The sequence below is a fragment of the Periplaneta americana genome, chromosome 8 (assembly GCF_040183065.1).
Source record: "Periplaneta americana isolate PAMFEO1 chromosome 8, P.americana_PAMFEO1_priV1, whole genome shotgun sequence".
Taxonomy (NCBI): domain Eukaryota; kingdom Metazoa; phylum Arthropoda; class Insecta; order Blattodea; family Blattidae; genus Periplaneta; species Periplaneta americana.
Genome location: NC_091124.1, coordinates 131,421,718 through 131,431,465, shown reverse-complemented (window position 1 = coordinate 131,431,465; position 9,748 = coordinate 131,421,718). Strand labels below are relative to the sequence as shown.

Genomic DNA, 9,748 nt, shown 5'->3' with positions numbered 1-9,748 from the left:
AACTGGCATTAGAATCGTCATCTGTCTTAATTTCGTTTGCATAAATCAGTTAAATTGAAGTGGAAATACCTAGTATTTCGTTAAATACGTGCTAGAAACTTAATCTAAACTTATGTACGCTAAATTTAAAACACTTGAGCTATTCCTAGAAGGAATGCTTAAAAGAATAACCTAAGCAAAATTGTCATGTATAGGTCTACCACTTTGTAAATGCAGTTCCAATGCGCATGCGCGAGTCTCCCCTCCCGCAACTTGTGATCATGATGAACACGTGTGCGGAAGTCAGTGCTGATTTCGTACTGAGTACGTACAGTCGCGACCAAGTGAAGTGTAAAATAAATACATAAAAGTAATAGTGCTTTGCATTTAAGTTTTAGTACTTTTAGGTTAGGATGCCTTCGACATCTGAATCTGGCAGGCCGCTAAGAGGCCAGGCCCGCGAAATAGTATACAATGTGCATCAGTTCTTTAAAAGGCAGAAAGAAGAACACAAGATGGACATTAATGTTGCACGTGTAACAAGTGAAGCCACTGGAGTTTCGGAAAGAGTGATCACCAGAATTGTGAAGGAAGGAATAGAGAGTTTAGCAAAGGGATCTCTATCTTTCTCTACACCCAATGGAAAAAAGGGGGAAAGAAAGAAAAGAGTAGAAGTGGACAATTTTACAGTCTATGCCATAAGGCAAAAAATTCGTGGATTTTATGCCGTGGAAAGAGAATGTCCAACAGTTGGAAAACTGTTAACGGCTTTGAAGGAAGATCAGGTTATTGACCATAGACAAATAAATAGAAAGACCCCCAACTCAATGCATTACCTTCGACACGCTATTGACGCGACGTCAAGACACTTGGCGGCAAAGCATCGGAACTACATCTCGTTACACATAGCGGCAGAATGCGGAACTACATCCCTTGTTACACGGCCCGATCGGTATTACAGGTATCCGTTATGCCAACATTAGAGCACGATCGGTACTGCAGATACCTATTATACCAACACATACTGGTATTTTTCATATCGCCAATGGAGTGTGTAATGGTTTATCAGTTTAAATAACATGTTTAACCACAATATTTATATCACATTTTTGTTTTAACATGTGAATATAAATATAATGGTTGAACATGAAACTGAAAACCATTAACACACTCCCTCTTTTAACACAGTCATTTAACCCTTTTATTAAATTAATTTATCAAATTTGACTAATAAAAGTTTTTGCATCTTCTAGATCAAATATGTAATTGAGATACAGGATGCGAATAGGATAGGATACTTCTCTCCAAAACACCTTAAGCACTATTTTTAAATAATGTTATCTATCATGTATTGGAAGATAAAAACAAAGATTGACTTTGGAATATTGACTTCGAAGTTATTATTGGTCAGTTATATAATTATAATTCGCTCTTAATTTTTTTATGTCTCACATTAGCTTGAAAATAGTCATAAGATGTTTTGCTGTGATATAGTACAACGCACGTTCATAAACATTTATAAAACACCACTTTATTTGTTTTACACTGTCAGAGCTGAACATCTATTTTTAAAAGTAACTGCCATTAGTTTAATATATGGATATTAAAAATCTAAGTAATCAATAATCACCACTGATAAAGAATACAAAGAAAACTATTTGTCTACAACAGACATAAAATTAACTTAGACTTTTAATAAAAACACCATTAAGAAATACAAGTAAAAAAATTATTTTTCATTCTCTGATGTATAGTTGATTCAAAACACTCAACATATTAGAAAAAGTGCAATACAATTTATTAGAGATAAGTCTATACTTCGCAACATTTCCTAATTTTGAGCTTTGATACTGAGTGTTTGATTTGGTTGTGGCCCCATTGCTCAAAATATGTTGTTGTTGTATTCTAATGCCAGGGGTTTGACAAAGTCATTTGACCTCTTGCACTCCAATATTTTTCGAAGATATTATCATGGCCAGCCACTGAAGCACAGATTTTAAGGTGTTCCGAATCCATTTCTAGGTTTGAGTTGCACAGTGGGCAGTTAGGGGACTGATATATTCAAATTCTATGCAGGTGTTTGTTTGGCCAAACAGTCATGGCCTGTTGTCAATCTAAATGCAGCCACAGACGATTTTCGTGGTAAATCGGGAATTAACTGTGGATTATGATGCAGAGAGTTCCATTTTTTCCCTCGAGATTTGTGTTATCAAATTTTGTTTGTTGAAGTCTAAGTATGTAGATTTAATAAATCTTTTCACAGAGTAATACGTAGATTTAGTAACAGGTCTGTAAGTAGCAGTGCTGCCCTTCTTCGCTAAAGCATCAGCATTCTCGTTTCCCAGGATTCCACAATGGAATGGTATCCACTGGAATACAATTCTTTTATTGAGTGATATTAATTGAGAGAGCATTTTAGTTATTTCTGCTGTTTGAGATGAAAGTATGTATTTAGAGACTATTGATAGAATAGCTGCTTTGGATATAACTGTATTCTTAAATTTATTGATGTGGCACAGAAGATTCCTGAGACATTCACTTATTACAATGATTTCTCCATCAAAACTTGTTGTTCCATATCCAAGAGATCTATAAAGTGAGATGAGACAAAATATTGTACCATATTTACTCTCTTCTTAGCTGATGTTATACGACAAGCATTCCATTATAAAAAATTTAGTTGCTTCTGTACCATTAAAGTAGTCCCGCCCAGAATCAGATTGGGGGATTATTTTGCTGCATAGAATTGGAAAATATCAGTCTCCTAACTGTCCATTGTGCTACTCAAACTAAGAAATGGATTCGGAATACCTCAAAATCTGTGCTTCAGTGGCTGACCATGACAATAATTTTGAAAAATACTGGAGTGCAAGAGGTCAAATGACTTTATTGTCAAATGCCTGGCATTAGAAAACATCAACATATTTACTCTGGTAATGATATCTTTGAAAAATATTGTAGTGCAAGAAGTCAAATGACTTTATTGTCAAACGCCTGACATTAGAAAACAACAACATATTTACTCTCTAAAAATTCTAAATAATGCACCCAAATCTCACCAGTTGCAGAAGCTGCAGATTCGTATCGCTGCCACTGGACTCCCTCCTATGCCCTATAGATGACACAACTGAAATGCTCATTGTACTAGTAATTATTATTTGTATTTATATTACTATGTAATGTTAACTTAGGGTCTTAAAGATAGTTAGATTTATCATTGCCCTATATATTACAAAAATTATATTGCTTATAATGTAGAAGTCAAGTACTCTACTTTTTTTTTTCAGATGAATGAATGAATTCCCCTTATTTTCCTTCAATTAACTGAAGAAATCAACTCATTAAACGAAATGAGATAACAATGATAATAATAATAATAATAATAATAATAATAATAATAATTTATTCTAGTACCGAGGTCATGGAAAGCATGGGGATCTACCTCCATGCTCCCCAAATGCCTTCTTGGCATGTTACGGGGATACCTTCGCCTTTTACCTTTAATAATAATAATAATAATAATAATAATAATAATAATAATAATAATAATAATAATAATAATAATAAATGAAGTCCATTACCATACACTTGTCAACAAAATTAAACACAATTTTGTTAAAAAGACAATGAATGAAGCACTCAATGAAAGAGAATACAGGTTCAAATTGATGCCACAGTGAAGTGCAATGAATGAAGCAATTATGTTAGGTGGTGAAAAAGGTTAATGTAAGTAGGCTGGTGATGAAGTGGGTCGTAGTTCTTGAGTGGGATACCAAGCATCCCTTGATGGAATGGCCCCTCTTTGTAAGTTATATCTGAAGTCACCGTTATACTGATTACTGCGAAAATGGCTTGCACATATATAGGCCCTTCTGTAAGGATGAGGATTTTCTGCCACAGCAGCCCACATGTGGTACCTGTTACAATCAAAATTCTATTATTATCTTAAAAAAATACACAAACCAGGGTTGGTATTAATTTAAATTAATGATTTAATCATGATGTAAATAAAATAATTTTCTTTTTATATACATCAAATAATTGTTACTACTTAAATCACAGATTAAAATTAAATGCACCTAACATGATTAAGATGAGACATTAACTTCCTGAAAAAAAATATATAAACGTTTTTACATATGACTGTTCTGCTGCTTCTTAAAACTATTAGCAATATATATGAGTAGCAAACTTGCATCTCTGCAATGAACAAAATATTTTCTATGGTGAAATATATTTTTCTTCCTATGAATTCATATAAAATTTCACCACAGAAAAATCTTTGTTTATTACAGACATATAATTCTAGCATTTTCTGAAGAAATGGACAGGTTTTGAAAGTTTGCTTCTCATATGTCTTTTCCCAACTCGTAATTAAGGAGCAACAGAACACATGGTACAGGTAGTCAAGTAGAGCCTACTTTCGGAATCACCACCTAATTAAAGCACAGTATGATGTTGAGGATTGAAATGAATAGTTGTAGCTCATAACAATATTCAAAGTAAAAGTTGCACAATGCCAAATGGACTACGTATTTATTCTGAAAACACACAATGCTAAGCTCTTCTGATAAAATTATTTGTAAATATTAATCTCCCTAAATAGTTGAATTCTTTTATAATGAATATTAAACTGAGCATAATATCTTGCCTAAGTCTAAGCTAATTATTATTATCATTAAGTGCAGGTTATTAGTGCTGTAACTCTTCATGTATTAATAATGAGGCCTATGTGTAAACATAGTAAATTATTTTTGAAGCGATGTTGTTAATTACTTAAAATAACACATTAACAAAATACACAATTATGTAGGAACTAATGCACAAATTAAGTTTAAATGAATTACAAAAGAAGGCAAAAACTCATTTTAATAAATTAATATGAATTTGACAAATAATTCCCACTTAAATTTAAAAACCACTACAGTTTACCAACCCTGACTATTTACTGATGATATATAAGGGCATCTTTGCATTGAGCTTATGCTAACGGCATTGCTTACCTTTTAAGCTGTGCTGCATTACTTGGCGCAGGAAACAGGAATAACCAGGTCTTTTCATTACTATCCGATTTCTGACAGTACACTGCAGCACATTCACAGTGTAAAACTCCGCCATTTGTCTTTCTATTAACTGAAACAAACCAGCAGTAGCCTAGTATCATACAGTATAATGCATTAATAACACTACATTTCATAGAACAATTGAAGGATTGCAGTATAATCAACGTTTGTGAAATATTCCTGGAAGAATTCTATCCACGAGTCTATAAAAATAAATATCTCCGGCAATTTAACTCTTTTTATTTTATCAAAATTATTCCAGTAAAGGTACTACTGTTAACTGTAAAGTCAAATTTCTAAAATATATCTTTTCAGGAACAACACTTCTTTACTATTGCGTTACCAAGCTAAGGTATCCCGCCATCCTTTGGTAACGCAACTGTAAAGAACTACACCGGGAACAACATATTTAGTCATATCAGATTCTGTCCCACGAATTTTAAGATGTCTGACCAACTTAACTTAGCTATATACAAAAATAAGATGTTCGTTCATACCCAAAGTGTATATTAACTCTGTTAGCTTACCTTTAAAGCTCTTGGCGTAATTGCAGTTAGGCCTAATACACTGTTGTAATTCAACACAGAAGTCAGTTCATCATTTGGTAGTGGTAGAAGGAAGGTAATCGCGTTCTGAAGTTTATCCCTGAAAACAATTACAGATCTCAGTTTAATAAACGTTTAAGATATGATGGAAGAATTCAGTTTAAATTAGAAAACATGACGGTGCAGTTAAGCTGCATCTACACGGTTCAATTTTTCATGCTCGTACGCACGCAGTCTGGGAAGAATATTGAAAGAATCAAGTTTAAAGCGCATGTTGAAATAAGATAGGTACATGAAGATTTTCTATCTACAAGGTACGCCATATTAATATTAAAATACCATGTGATGGAGTGTAAAAACCGATTATAGTTTCACTGACCAAGTTCTGCAGCAGCGAAAGCTAAAATAATATATTAGCCTGCACATTGTGTGCACTTCCGTTATTATTAAATACCAATCTTGCAGGCATTGCTTGAATGTGTGAAGTTGAAAGAAAAGTTGAACCGTGTACATGTAATCTCAAACATATTTCCGCTATACTGGAGAATTAGCACGGTCACTTTGAACCGTGCCGTTACGTTTAGCACCAAATTTAAGTAAATACACAATGTCACCAACATAAGAACGTGACGTTGGTGTGTGGCGTAGTTGGCGGGAGAAATTTTTTCTCTCTCTGTCTACCTCCTTCGTTCTGAACATTATTGAGAGATAGCACCACTGTTAGCGACAATGTGTATTTGCGTAAATATTGCGAGTAAATTATGACGAGTGCCTTAGATGAGAGGCTCGGGACAGAAACAGTTTTGCTGTAGCGCATGCGCGGACCTCTCATGCAGTGGGAGCGTGATCCTTACTTGAATTTATTTTTGCGTGTACTTGCAGATTAAATGATTGAGATCCCTTCTTGCTCCGGTTACAGGCCTTGCATTTACGAAGGTTATGTTATGTTATGTTATGTTATGTTAGGTTAGCTTAGCTTAGATTAGCTTAGCTTAGGTTAGGTTAGGTTAGCTTAGGTTAGGTTAAATTAGCTTTGGTTAGGTTAGATTAGTTTTGGTTAGGTTAGCTTAGCTTTGGTTAGGTTAGGTTAGGTTAGCTTTGGTTAGGTTAGCTTAGGTTAGGTTAAATTAGCTTTGGTTAGGTTAGATTAGTTTTGGTTAGGTTAGGTTAGGTTAGGTTAGCTTTGGTTAGGTTAGGTTAGCTTTGGTTAGGTTAGGTTAGGTTAGCTTGATTTGGTTCGTCCATGTAGTAGTTAAAATTATATAATATGACAGTTTTTGATTCGTAATATTGTTAAAAAATAATAGGCCTATAATGAAAGCGGTGAATAATTTCATGGTCCTTAAATTTTTTTTTTCGTAAAAGGCTAGGTATTTTTCTATAGGCCAGAAATAAAACAGCAACGCCGTCATAATTACGTACTTTACGCTTTGGCGAACATTAACCGGAAATTTACTTTCCATCATTTTAATTGTATTCCGTGAAACACATCTTTTTTCCTGTTAATTTCCTTGTGATAACCTAGTTTATTATCTTATTACATCTTCATTTTCATTTAATGCATTCAAAAAACCGCCGTTGTACTACATAAAACCTTGAACTTGACTAATGGAGTGAATTATTTAAGAATATAGTCGCGAATTTGACTACCACCATTTCGATTATATTTTGTTTGATACGGCTCGGTACGGCCCGGTGACTAGTGGCCAGCGAGTAGAGTCGACTATCGATATTGGTCTGCCGTGCGTATTATCCAGTTGTTCCCATATTTCTTTCTTACCTTTAACGTTGCGAATTATTTCTCGTTGCAGGAAAGCACCAGTAACTTCTCAATTAACTCGATCTGTTCAAATTTCTTCCTTAAGCAGCCATGTTCGTCCATTCCATAATTTACACAAGATTTAAACAGAATAGGAATGCCAACATCCAACAATTGATCAACTGAACAAATGAGGTTAATAGGTCATACACAGTACACTAATATGGCTACTTTGTCCTCGAATGAAAATGCAAATTAGCTATATTGTAATAGCAATAATAATCCGAATATTATAAAACTGACACATTCTGTAAATAATGGATATTAATATCTGTTTAAAACTGTCATATTGGCAAAACTTATAACCAAAGAACTTTCGAAACCAAAGAGTTTTGTACTGCTAATTTTACAAACTCTGTGATCGAAATACAGCCAGCGCTGTCCTGACCACATGCGGCAAACTATGGAACATCTATGAGCATCCAACATCTATCATTTGAGTTAAACCCCCCTGTTATTGACTGTGGACGAGAATTTCTACGTCAGACATTAAAGAAAATTGGTTTCAAATGGAAAAAGTGCCAAAATAATAGAAAAATATTGGTAGAAAGACCAGATATTGCAGTGTGGAGTACACGTTATTTGAAAGAAATAAGAAAACATAGGAGGGAAGGCAAATATATTGTTTATGTAGACGAAACCTACATTCAAGAATCACACTCTGTAAAATCATGCTGGCAGGCAGAGGAGGAATTAGGCATTCTAACGAAAATAGGAAAAGGGGAAAGACTAGTAGTGCTACATGGAGGAGGGGAAGATGGATTCGTGGAAGGTGCATTGTTGGTGTTCAAAAGTGGACAAAAACATGGCGATTATCATACCTCCATGAACGCGGAAAATTATTGTAGATGAATGGAAAATGAACTCCTCCCTAAATTAGAATCTCCTAGCGTTATTGTGATGGATAACGCTAAATATCACAATGTGGAGATAGATAAGAGGCCTACCACAGCAACTCCTCGGCACAAAATAGTGGAGTGGCTGAGGAAACATGAAATTGACTTCATTGAGTCAGACACGAGATCCCAGCTTCTTCAGATAGTGAAAGGAGTTCATCACCAACGAAGATACGTAGTTGATGAACTCATCATGAAATATGGTCACATACCCCTTCGGCTTCCCCCATATCATCCCGACTTAAATTAGATCGAGCTGGTTTGGGGTGACATAAAAGGTCAAGTAGCTAGCCAGAGTATTGGCACATCCTTAGGCGAGAAAAAAAGTTTAGTCGTAAAACTTATGAATGAATATCCGTCCGAAAAATGGAGGAAATGTTGTGAGCATGTGAGGAAAATAGAAGACAAATATCTTGACCAGGAGTGTACGGTTGATGCAGCAGTAGACAGCGTAATCATATCGTTATCCAATGGGAGTGACGATAGTAGCGGGTCTAGTGCTGCCGACCTGAGTTCAGAAACAGACTCTGATTGGTGATCGACGGAGGGGAATGCACGGAGGGGTTCGCACAGCGAGTGTGGGAGAAGGAAATAAGGTAAGGATTCCGCCATAACTGTTTTTTGTAAATGGTCTACCTAATAGTATGACAAGAAGTCCTAGCAAATATACTGAAGAAAATGTTAATATTCCTAGGTTCTTTTAAATGCGACCGGCAAGATTGCCTATAAAATGAACGAGTATGATTCGGATGATTTTATTAAATTGTTTTCCCAGTCTCTACATGTTGCAAAACTATTTACTATACCATATATATATATATATATATATATATATATATATATAGTCCACACCTGTGGAGTAACGGTCAGCGCGTCTGGCTGCGAAACCAGGTGGCCCGGGTTCGAATCCCGGTCGGGGCAAGTTACCTGGTTGATGTTTTTTCCGGGGTTTTCCCTCAACCCAATACGAGCAAATGTTGGGTAACTTTCGGTGCTGGACCCCTGACTCATTTCACCGGCATTATCACCTTCATCTCATTCAGACGCTAAATAACCTAGATGTTGATACAGCGTCGTAAAATAATCCAATAAAATAAAAAAAATATATATAATGAAAGTAGGCCCTATCTGTAGTAAACAACCTTTACCTCCAAGCTTTCAGTTTTTTTTTGTTACAGTAAAGTATAATTATTATCGACATGTGAACGTGAGGCCAACAGCCGGCTGGTCTGTCTGAGCCTTTCAAGGGCTGTGGCACCACAGATAATTATTAGTGTATAATTGAGCACCCACGTACAATAATGGGGTAAGTAGTTACGAAATATATTCATACTTACCCCATTATTGCACGTGGGTGCTCAATTATGTTCTTTCATGTCCTTCCAGTCAAAATACTAACAACAATACGACCTACCCCAGAGTTTTGCGTTATTTTGGATGCGAGTG

At 35.2% G+C, this 9,748-nt stretch overlaps 1 long non-coding RNA gene across 4 annotated transcripts; it reads right to left on the bottom strand.

Annotated features, from left to right (window-relative positions):
* Nucleotides 1-1,490: 1,490 nt before the first annotated feature.
* On the bottom strand, nt 1,491-7,858 carry LOC138705050 (uncharacterized). 4 transcript variants are annotated; one of them, XR_011333561.1, is made up of 4 exons: nt 7,368-7,858; nt 5,570-5,687; nt 4,983-5,112; nt 1,491-3,896 (listed from the first exon to the last, which is right to left on the bottom strand). It is a non-coding gene; the product is annotated as an uncharacterized lncRNA (long non-coding RNA). The 4 variants fall into 4 exon arrangements; XR_011333560.1 differs by lacking the exon at nt 7,368-7,858 and adding an exon at nt 5,967-6,110; XR_011333562.1 differs by lacking the exon at nt 7,368-7,858 and adding an exon at nt 5,927-6,102.
* Between the last annotated feature and the right edge of the window lie 1,890 nt (nt 7,859-9,748).